This window comes from Vipera berus, assembly GCF_964194415.1.
Source record: "Vipera berus genome assembly, chromosome: 3".
Lineage (NCBI taxonomy): Eukaryota > Metazoa > Chordata > Lepidosauria > Squamata > Viperidae > Vipera > Vipera berus.
In genome coordinates, this window is record NC_138204.1 from 25346202 (window position 1) to 25358453 (window position 12252).

Genomic DNA, 12252 nt, shown 5'->3' on the forward strand with positions numbered 1-12252 from the left:
GACCGGAGTGATTGAGAACCTCCATAGACATTTCCATGGAGTCCTGTCTGCGTGCAGATTCAGAAGCTCCATTATGTTTAGTGAAGCTTATTGGCTGAGCCACCTTTTACCTTAGCAAGAGCACAAGAGGCTATAGAAAGCTTTCCAGATGTCACACTTGGCTCTGGAGTTCACCAAATGGCTAACTTTGCATAGCATATTAGGCTGAAGTGTAGGTAATTAGTAAGAAGTGCTAATTATAGCCCAGAGAAGTGATGATTCTCATTTATTGGATGTGTTCAAGCAGAAACTAGATAGCCCTCCATTCTGGATCCTTTAATTTGAACTGGTTTTCTTTCCCTTTCTATGATTTGCCTCCTATTCTGCAGTCGTGTCAGAATCCTTGTAAAGCAAAGAATTTCTGTCTCTCACGTAGTCCCGAATGTTTAGTCTCACCAGTGAAAGATAAATAGTTTGAATCTGAAGTCAGAGTCAGTTCAATCCCTCACCAGCTACAGCACAGCCAATTTTTTCCACTTATCCTACTCAGAACTCTCTGAGAAATCCATATTAATACCTATGTGTCATTTGGTCACAGTATGAAAAAAGATCAGATTACAGACATTTACTTTCTAACAGAGGTAAGTGCAATTCTTGTCTTTTCCATTATTTGGTATTTCAAACTTGTTGATGTGGAGGTATGTGGTTGTATGGATATTAAGCCTGTTCTGAATGGTTTCTGGTTTCTGAGAGAAGTCCCATTTAAGACGATGGCAAATTCAGGTAATAAAGAAAAGCTGTTATGAAAAATCCAGAAAAACAAGAACTAAACACTAGGCCTTGCTGTTCAGATGTAAAAATTCTAATTCAATCCCTGACAATTTCTAGTTTTAGGAACTGTGGCAACTGCATGTTAAACATCTCTACCTAGAAATATCTTGAATAATACCACTATTAAAAGGAAATACAATGAACTGATAGTTTTGACTTAGGTAAGTCAACACTATATATTTATGGAAAGCAGCAATTGTTTACTTTCCAATAATTAGCAGAGATATTAACAAAAAACAAGAACAAAACAAATAGGAATATCCAAGCAGTCTGAAGTTTTCCTTCTTCAAAGTATCATGCAGAAAGAACACTAAGGTTGTTTCTACAGCAGCAAGGTCACAGAAGATTAGTTTCAGCAGGTCAAATGTGAAAAACATACAGCTGAAGGCCAAAAAGATTTCTTACACAGTGCATATGTGAAAAAAGTATGGAAATAACTAAGTTTGAAAACCACAAACCAGCATCCAGACAAAATAATCCAAGCAAGCTGAAAAATCTCAATCAGTTTCAGCAGAACAAAACCTTCTTTCCTTGTTCTCTCATCCTGACCAGATGGTCTGCAGACTCAAAATGCAAGCAATCTCTTATTTGTTAACATTTTGTCTTTCTATTAGGAATATTCTGGGTCCTTCTTAACTTAAGTAGCTTCTAAAACCAGCAGTAAACATTCACTTCACGTTTAAAGAGCGCTTTGAAGACATTCAGATTATTTCACATATATGATTTCAAGGGAGCATTTTATTAAGTTAATTGACTGGTCTCTCTTTTGAATTGTCCTGCAAATAAGGAACTAAAAAGGAACAGACAATTTTGCCATTGTTAAATAGCGGGTTCTTTGGCGCAGGAATGAAGATGAGATAGCTGAGTACAGGGAAACTCATATTTTATTTCATGCAGAATCTGTACTGAGCAAATGGCTGCAACTAGCCGCAATATATAGTCTAGCCCCTAGGCGGCAGCCAATAGGTTTGAAACAACCATTGCCGCCTAGGGATAGCCAATTGTAGCGCTGGAGACTTGTAGTCTGGGTTGCTGGAGAGCCATTAGCTGCTCCAGCGGTATTACTATGAGCCCAGTACATAACACCCATCATGATGAATCTAGAGAGGAAACCTTCAATCTGCTCCAGAAAACATGGCTGGGGGAACCAGGATGGAAGATCATAGACAATCCTTTGAATGAATTCATCTGGAGTGGTAGAAAGGAATCATTTCTGCATGGCTATTTAAAATGGTAGACTAAGGGGAATATTAATAAAAGGTGTCTTCAGGCCAGTCTCTCTCTGCAAGCAAGCATTATCCAAGATGACCTACATTCAAGTCAGAAGCAAAATTTGGACTCAGGATTTATGATTCATAGTTCAATTTCTTGACTATTAGGTAAATCAGTTAAAATTACATTTTAACTCAATTACTCCTTCACTGCTCAGCAACAGTAGTACACTGAGAAAAGCAAATATTTCCTCCCATGTCCACCTTACAACTCCATACCACTTCCTCCTCTCTACAATTCAAGCAAACTTGGAAACTCATTTGGCCACCTAACAGCATGTGATCACTGAAGTACTACAGAAATCTGCTATGCCGTCAGCACACAATTCTAGAGAGAATTGAAAACAGAACTCCGGGAAGCAGGACATGGCTTTATTTACTCCTTTGCATTCCCTGTTCTCCAGGTTTAAAAGGAATACCATGAAAGAAACCTGACTGAGAAATTTTGGGAGTTGAAGTCCCTACATCTTAAAGTTGCCAAGTTTGAAAAACACTGCGTTAGATTCTACAAATCTTAAAAGATGTCCACTTTGTGAGAAACAAATGAACAGAGAACATTTCTGTAAGGCCCAACTGTTTTTGAGCATCATTTCAGATGCCACAATTTCTGGTGATGAGACAAACCTAACTGAACAAAAAGAGCAGAATTACTAGCCAATAGCAACCACTCTAAGATTTATAAATAACAAGCAACATTGTTTTGAAAGCAATCACCATAGAAAGAAACATCTCTCTTTAGCATATTCTCTATCTGTAATATATCACCAGACCACATCGCATTGCACACAGGCAAAGCTTTACTTGGACCATAAGACAGCAGTCTTAGCAACAGAGTGGCACAGGATGGGCAACACCATCAAACTAGGGCCATCCAAAATATTAAAAAGCCATAAAAGTTTCAGTTTTTAATGAGTTTTTGTTCCTAATAAAGATGACTTTAGCCCGTGGAATATTTCGTACTGCTCCTTTATCAATAAGTCCGGAGTTGCATGTTTTGATGCCTGCGAAGCAAAAATCTTCTGCATGGATAAAAATTACATTATCACCGAGAAGGATGTTTTTTGGGTTGTTGTTGTTGTTAGAATAAGAGTTCAAACATTTTTCTAACTCCTTTCCCAGAATAGTGGTCCATTCCCAGAAAAGGTTTCCCTACTGCTTCACTCTAGCAAAGATTCCATTTTGCTTTAGCTTATCTTGTTGAACACACAAACAGAGAGAGAGAGAGAGAGAGAGAGAGAGAGAGAGAGAGAGAGAGAGAGACTTGGAGCCTCCAGAAACAAAAGAGCCCCAAAAGAGGAGATGCTTTGAAGAACATCTTGAGTGGTTTTTAACAGCAGCTCAAGCAAGGCGCACCAAGAAAGCATTTTTGCCACGCTTTGTAAAACAAGTCCGGAAAAATGAACTGCGGAAGTAATGTCTTCTGGGAATTAATTCTGAGATAAGGCACAAGCTTGAAAACTGACTTGCAATGGAGAGCGAAGAGGAAACAATAGATCTTTAGATAGCTTTTCAAATTTCCTCAAGTGATTCTGATAAAAAACATTGCAGCCATTAATAGAAATAGTTTTAAAAGAGAGGCTGAGGCAGAAGTTAAGCATATTTTAAAAAAAACCCTACAGAAATTCAATTTACTACAATTAATTTCGGGCAGTTTAATTCGAGCACTACTCTCCACCACCATCTCTCATACACAAAAATATGGTTAAAAAAAGATACTTCTTATAGTTTTGTGATCAATAGTTAGAACATAGGAGAAACTTAAGGTTATTGGTTAAACTGAAGTTTATGAAGATTATGAAGTTTATGAAGATGTACAAAAGTAAGAAGTTCTTAACCCAGCGTCACTGAAGAGAACAGGAGCTACACAGCAAGACTTTCAACAATGAAATTTCTGCTAATGTGGAAGCCCAGAAACCAGCCTAGAAGCTAATAGAGAACATGATTCCATGTCACATCACATGCCTCAGCAGGCTGTTCTGTCTCAGGTATCTCAAAAAGCAAGGTAGAATAAGTTAGAATAAAGAAGAATGCATGAAAGGCAAAAGAACTGATCAGCAAATCATCTTTTGGTTAAATATTATCAGACTTCTGTTAGAGCAACAAAACAACGTATGTTGACTCAATCAAATGTACCATCAATGGTGTCAAGCTGGAGATGAAGGCAAAAATTCCTTCAAAGACCAGAAACTAATTAGAATTTCAGCTTGGAATTACCGCTATTACATTATTCTTCTAGACCAACCATATTTCTGGATTATAATTAATCAAATCAAGAATTGGGGCAAAGACTGGGGATATACTATATTAGACAGATAAACTAGATCAGCCTTTCTGAAGTGGGCAGCCCTCCATATCTGTTGGACATAATTTCCATAATCTACCAATAAGCATAACCAATATGCATATTTAGAGGTGCCAAGTCAAGGAAGGCTAAACTGGACTGATAGAAATATTTCAGGACAGACTTGCACATGGCTAAGCCAGATGTAAAATTTTAAACTACTTAATCTAAAGTAAGACTGGAGCAGCATTTTGGCTGTATCTACATACCAGCTTAAATTAATTAACCCAGTATCTGTGTTTGCACAACACATTATATCTTGAACTAACAAGAGGAGCCAAATTTTCACAAAAATCTAATCAAGCTAAAGACTAACCCAATTTACCATATTATGTGAATGTCACTTTTCCCCCCTCTTCTGTTCAATCATGTCCATTTTTGGAGACTAATAATTAATAAGCCTTTAACTCTCTTAAGTATGCTGTGTAAAAATTGCCACTACATTGAAGCTACACTTAAAAACAACACAAGTTAATGCTAGGTTCCAATGTTTTTAATTCAGATACAGTAAATGTTTGCATCTTTCTCTGCATCTCTTCCTCAGTATCCACATTCATGCATGAGGTCCAAACAAAGCCGAACGATAAACATTATGGCAGATTCCACATATGGATGACTAGCCACAATTAAAGTATGTTACTGTAAATGAGCATCTCCAGACCATACAAAACTATCCCTTGATGAGGGGAATTCCAGAATTCACCTATGAAAAACCAGAATGGACTTTCCAGTGATCATCTCATTTTCAGTTGTTTCTGAGTCAGAATAATGCATCATTTGCTTTTCAACAATGGCACCAAAAGCAAATAGTTTGCAGCACACTGTAGTGTTCTCAAAGAGCATTCACATGAGAAACCTAAAGAACAAATATCCAAAATGCTTCAAATAAGAGTCATTTTAATTAGGATACGTACTGAGGGAATATACAATTGATCTGCATTTCCTGATTCTTATATTTCACCATGTCTGGAAAGGAAATTTTACAATTATTTGTGTAGTGATACACACAACTTTTTACACTTCTGAGAGATGTACAAGGCCCTCAGATGTGGTGGGGAATTATAGAACAGAAAGTATAACCTTATTCTGCTTACCTCTGCTGATTAAGCTGTTTTTTCACTTGTCAAGTTAGGCAAATACAATAAGAATTCCGAACAACAGTCAATGTACTTATCATTGATGTATTAAAAAACAGAAAAAGTTAATCATTTTCCTGCAGATAAATCATATTGCAAATATTCATCTTCTATTACTTTCCCTTACCAGAAGAGAAGATCTTTAAATAATACAGAAAGAGGCCAGATAGTGCTAGGGCTTAATCAGAGCATCATTGTAGGGCAGGGTTCCTCAACCTTGGCAACTTTAAGATTTGTGGACTTCAACTCCCAGAATTCCTCAGCCAGCTTTGCTGGCTGAGTAATTCTGGAAGTTAAAGTCCACAAGTCTTAAAGTTACCAAGGTTGAGGACCCCTGATTTAGGGCATCTATCACTTGAACAACAGATTGGCCTGTTCTCTGAAGATGATGCTTAGATTTCTTCAAAAGCTTCTGAAACAAAGGAACAACGAAAAACAAGTGAGTCCAGCCAGTTTGGGATCTGTTCTAAATCAAACTTTTCTAATCTGGCATTTTTTAGATATGGTGAGTCCCTGCCCTAGAATACCCTGCTAATCTGGTTTAAAGGAATGCTGGTTGGAATTTCTGGGAGTTACACACCTAGAAGATGGCAAGGATTTGTGAAAATTGATCTTTTGTATTCAAACTCCTTATGCAATGCTAGTCCCTCCCGCTGAGATGAAAGTAAGCTCTTCCATGGACTGTTCCAAGAAGGTATCTGGAAAATTAACAGTTGCCTTCTTGGTTTAGCCTTGGTAATAGTTTTGTCTCTTTTTAGAATCCTACCAGTCCTTGAAACTGCAAGGATTAGTGATGTTCTCTCCTTCCCATATGTCAGCCCAAGATGCCACTGTCTGAGAGTTAAATAATGAATAATTGAGGATAGCGTTATTCGTTATTACAATTACTGGAAAAATCAATTATTTCACTCAATGTGCCTGCAAATTTCTTATTGGCATTTTTTTAATACTTTCTATTTTATTATTATTTACACTTTGAAAGATGATAATACAAATGAATCAAGTATAGTAATGAAGTATAGGTGGATAAAATGCTCAGACTGAAGAATCTACTTAGATAAGCAGCAAAATATTTTGAACCAACAAGAAAAGAAATCCAATTGCCGTGATTCCACTTCCAGAGAACTCTACCTGGATGAGAGAGAATCTTCACTGACATATTATCTCTGGGGAAGAAACATTGAGGTTGGTGCAGGAATTCAGTTCAAATGTTCAAATCAAATAGGCAAACAAGTCAAATTGTTTTGGAGAAAGCCATTTCTTCATGTGTGTCTAAATTGAGGCAGCCAATTAATGCTTGAAATTAATCCTCCAAACCAAACATTAGCATCACTCTATTTTTAACTAATACTAGTGTGAATAGAAAATTTTGGATCTGCCTTTGAACTTAGACAAACAGCTAGATATACATCTATTACGAACAAGACAAACTTTTCTTCACTCTTGATTTAAAGCCAATAACTTCAGCTGTTTCTTAACTTTGCAACTAGTTACAACAGGGGTGTCAAACCCGATCACATCACAGGCCGTATCATGACGTATTGGGACCTTTTTGCCTTTGCGGGGCTGGGATGGGCGTGGCCTGCATGGGCCGCATCCAGCCCATGCGTCACGTGTTTGACATGCCTGTGTTACAATATAACTAGAACAGGGGTGTCAAACTCACAACGTCTCGTGGCATATCGCGACACATTGCAACTTTTTTCCATTGCCGGCAATGGGGTGGGCACGATTTCAGCATGACGCATCCATCCCGTGGGCCAGCAGTTTAACATCCCTGAACTAGAAGAATCATGAATTATTCTCAATCCCTTTTCGCAAGAATCTTAGAAAACCAGAACTAATCAGTCGTACTGCAGAATTATTTCTGAAGGGAATCTATCTATCTATCTATCTATCTATCTATCTATATCTATCTATCTATCTATCTATCTATCTATCTATCTATCTATCTATCTAAAAATAATGTGATGGCAATCAAGCTATTATTTCATTCTTTCATTCATTCAATTTCTACAGCTGTACATCTCAATCAATTACTCTGGGTGGCTACATTTCAAAGACGTTTATACAATTCTTTGTATAAAGATGACAAACAGTGTTTATTATGATGCAGTTGTTATTTCAACTAATAAATATCCAGTGTCAATTCCAGTACTCTCAGTGAACTCCTCTTACCTGGAGGAGGTACATGTAAATGGGGAATTCTCTTAGCATCATATCATCTTAAAAAACTCTATTCAAGTGTGGAGTCTTATTAATGGATCATTCTATTGTCTGGAGCTAGGTCAATTCTAGAAACACCTCAAATATAGTATCTTGCAATAAACCAGTTGACTTAATGATTAGGTAAAATAGACAGCTAAACAATGCTCTGATCAGAGAGAGAAAGATATGAGTGAATTAGCCTCTATTAGCTGATGGTACAACTTGGTCACCCTACTGAAACAAAAATTCTTATTTCAAAAGAGACTGGGATGCAATATGGCTAATATTCTTTACAGAGATTTGTGGCACTTAATCAGTTTGACAGACCCCCCTTACCTAAAACCTTGACTTGGTGTTTTCATGGCTATAGCCAATTAATTTTAATAGCAACAATATGAAAATGGTTTGCCACTGCATTCTTTGGGGATTTGTTTTCAACTTCTCTGTTTAGTTTACAGACCAGGATTTTCACAATGGTCTTATTCTAACTGGTTTTATAAAAGCAAACCCAAGTTCACAGATTAAATTACAAGTCTGTAGTTAAAATGCTGAAACTTTGGTTAAGGACCATGTCTTGCAATTTAACTTCCTCTTTCCAACATGTGTTGCTCTTCAATCAAACACATGACATATATAGTATGTGAACACAGACCATCTTCATTATCATTCTTCAAATCTTGGACAGGACAACTGATTTTGTATCAGATGTAGAAGACCCATAAGTTCAATATAGGCTAATGCCCAACTTCAGCTAATGCACAATCTGCTTGTTCAATTCACTATACAATATCAAACTTGGTCCTTTCTGGATCCAATAGACAAGAATTCTCATAAACTCCAGCAGTTAAACAATGGCTAGTGTTAGGAGGGCTGTAATATAAAGCAAGAGGTGCTATGTCCATTATGAAGTAAACACCTAGAACCTTTGGGAATTGATGAAACAAACAAGCAAACTTCATGGACAATAGATAAACCAGTTGGAATCAGTTTGGTGAAATGGTTAAGACTCCAGGCTAGAAACTGGGAGAGTGAGTTCTACGGTAGTACTGCTTTAGGCTTGAAGACAACCAGAGACTTAGGCCAGTCACTCTCTCTCAGCCCTGGAAAGAAGACAGTGGCAAACCACTGCTGAAATTTGCCAAGAAAACCACAGGGACTAGTCCAGATGGTCACCAGGAGACAACACTAACTCACAGACACATACACAAAGATACATATATACATGTCATATCTAAATAGAATCTTCCAGTTTTATAAGAAGTATTATTTTGTAAGCCACAGCTTGATCAGACCAAAGGCACATCAGAAGATGCCTTCTTTTGGCACTTAAACAAGTGCATGTAAGCAGGAAAGGATGCCTCTATTACAGAAAATACTTCTTTAGATCCAAACTTACATGAATGGAGGGCTTCTACTATATGCCTCTTTTCAATTTTTTGGCAGCTCTCTGTTCAATTGCAGCTCACCTATCATGTCATTCTAGGACATTCCTAACTCTCCCAGGTGACTTTTCTGGAGGGCAGTAAAAGTTTATTTGAGAAAAAGAATAACCAGCCACTCATATAAGTAAGTCTACATGTGTTTTAAATTAATCAATTGTTAGTTTATCCAACACCTTGCAAAGATATAAGAAAATAGGAGGAGGAAGGAGTATTAGGTATGTTCACCACTTTAAGTTACTTATAAAAGTATTAAATGTGAGATAAAAAAACTTATTTACAACAGGCTTGTAAAGTAGTGTAAGCACCAGTGGTGCATGTTGTGTCATCTCTTTATGGCTAAGGATTTACAGGCAAACTCCTCCAACCACATCACTCCCAACCAGTGTAGCCTCTGGCAAGAGATCTGGACTGCTTCAGGTTGCATATCCTTAATAAAGAGAAGCAAAGCCACACTTTTCAGCAGGAAGCTTGGAAGGAACAAAGCGACAGGTCTACCAAACAAGGAGCGGGAGGGAGAAGAAGAGCCAACATGAAAGCCTCAAAGAAAGCAAATATTTCAGGAAAATCCAATCTCAAGCTCTGACAAGAGACGATTCAGAAGGATCCAGCATAGGCACGGTTCCCAGCTCAAGTGGACCCGCCAGCTTCTCCTCTCTGGAAGCTGCCAAAGAAATAACAGAGCTCCCATCTTACATTCTTGCAATTTCTATACACGCTCCGTTCGTCTCCCTCCCCCAAGTCTTTGAGGAGCATTGCCCAACCTGCGTGGCTCAAGACGGTGTAGCACGGAATTAACAAGGACACCGGCGAGCCTCAGACACAAAGCGGCAGAAGTTCAAAGGCTGCGTTCGCCCAGTTTATAGCTTTATTGAAGCAATCTCCCCTATTAAAGCCATCTTACCTACCGGTTTAAGGCGTGACCTGGTTAAGAGACGAGGAAGTCGGGGGGAAAAGGCGTGATCCTAGGATTACACAAATATATACAGAAATACCGCTTCCCTTCTCCGAAGTCCCAGTGAAAACGAATGTTTTAACCCGAAGTCCCACGGGGAACGTCTTTTCCAAAACAAAAAATGAGCAAGATCAATTTGATGCACATTTCCTATTTTAGGTGCCGCTACCAAGCCCCCCCCCTCCCTCCTTAAGATAAAATTGCTTTACCAAAGCGATTTGATATATCGCGGGACTGCCCTACACACCGCATCCCGCATCAAGTCCGCCGCGGGATCATAAACAAAAGAAAGTGGATCGGAATCGAGACGCGCCGACTGAGATCGAGCGGCCGCTGGCAATTCTCCTGGATGGCTACGTTCTTTCAGACGGACCCTTCCAGACAAAAGCCCGGCGCAGAGCAACAATGACAACAACAGTCAAACGGGTTAAAACGATACCCCCACTCTCTCCCCCCCCCCACACACACACCCCCGCCCGGCCGCCTTTTCAGAAAGCCCTTTGAGGTTGAATTGGTCGGTGCTCCCGGGTGAGAGATCGCTCGCTTCCCATAAAAGAAACGGGAGGGCAAGTCACCCGGCAGCCCCAAGAACCCTCGTCGCTTCGAGTTTCGCCTCCTGATCTCCCTTTCTCTCCGAGCAGGAGATTTAACAAAGATCGCTCAGTCAGCCGCAGCCCGGCTTCGTCAAGAGCTCATTCCACCACCCAGCAGATCTCCCAGCTGGTCAACGGCGTCCAGCCGGCTGTGGCTTACCTTCCCTTCTTCCCGGCTCCTGGAAGCCGGAACACAACAGCCCAGATGGAGGCGGCTTCTTCCTGCCCGCCTTCGCCTTTCTCTCTCTCTCTCTCTCTCTCTCTCTCTCTCTCTCCTTTCTTTCTACGGCGCTTCAGAGCCGGGCTGATCCCAAGGAGAATGAATGGTGGGGAGGGAGGGAGGGGAGAGGGGTCGGTTAAGGCAGGAGACGCAGTGTGGCGAGCAGGAGAGGCAATGCGGCCGGAGTTCAGGCGCCTTCCCGCGGGTCGCTCCGGGAGCTTCTCTGGCCCATCGCGCGAAAAGAAGCCAAAAGGAGAAAGGCAGGAGGAGGAAGAGGAGGAGGAGGAAGAGGAGGAGGAAGAGGAGGAGGAGGAGGGGCGGGGGCAGCCGGGAGAGCGGAACCAGGCGCTGGCTTTGTGCGAAGCGAGCCCGGGAAGGAAAGCGAGAGAAAACGCCTCGGGGCTGACTCTTTCCAGACACCCCGTTGCCGGCGAGGACGCGTGGTGGTGGGGGGGGTGGGGTGGGGTGATGTCTTCTAACCCCTCCGCTTGCCCCAGCCTCTTCCCGACCGGCAGCCCCGAAACGGGCAGGCGGCTTGAGAGAGGGATTGTAACTCGGAGGGGTTTGGAGAAGTGAGGTCTGCAGCCCGCCAAGTCCACGCCCGTCCAGACGCCGTCCCTGGTTTTTTTTTTGGGGGGGGTGGGTTTGGACTCGCGCCCCGCAGTCCTCTCAGCGCCTCTCCGACGTAAGAAGGATCCGGCGCTCCAGAACGAAAGCCCGAGCGCTTCCTCCTGACGGCCGGCCCCGCGGCATCCAGCGCTCGCGCGTCACCGCCAGCTTCTCCCGCTCCTCCTCCCCCCCCCGCCTCCTTCGGCTGCCCGCGTTTATTTCACTTGTAAGTCCTCAAAGCCTCCCTCCCGCTTTCCAAAAAAAAAGAGAGAGAGAGAGAAGATGGCAGCAGCAGAACCGGAAGCAGCTTTTAAGAAAGGGGAGGGGGAAGCCTCTCCCTCCTTCCTCCGTTATCCTTCGCCGCCGCCTCCTCCTCCTCCACCTCCCCACCCCACCCCCCCACGGCAGGAGATGGCCGGGAGAGTTGAGTTGGAGTGAACGTATGACGTCGCTGTGACCCAAGCCGAGACGTCCGCAAGTGCAGACGTGTCTGGGCAGGCAGGGAAGCGGCGAAGGAAGCTCGCTTGAAAGCCGCCTTTAAAGGATGCGGTCGGGACGGGCGCGGATGTTGCACTTGATGACCCCATTCCCCTTGAGGATGGCCGGCGGCCTTCCCCTTGGAATCCTAAAGACCTACCGCTAAATAAGTTCTCTTTCAGGAAGTTGGGCT

At 41.6% G+C, this 12252-nt stretch overlaps 1 protein-coding gene across 1 annotated transcript in view; it reads right to left on the reverse strand.

The window, feature by feature from the left end:
- Positions 1-11235, reverse strand: part of SRC (SRC proto-oncogene, non-receptor tyrosine kinase) — a 106673-nt gene extending 95438 nt beyond the window's left edge. The window contains exon 1 of the mRNA XM_081322797.1: positions 10914-11235. The gene's annotated coding sequence lies outside the window, so the exon portion shown is untranslated. The remainder of the gene's footprint in view (positions 1-10913) is intronic.
- Positions 11236-12252: the final 1017 nt, after the last annotated feature.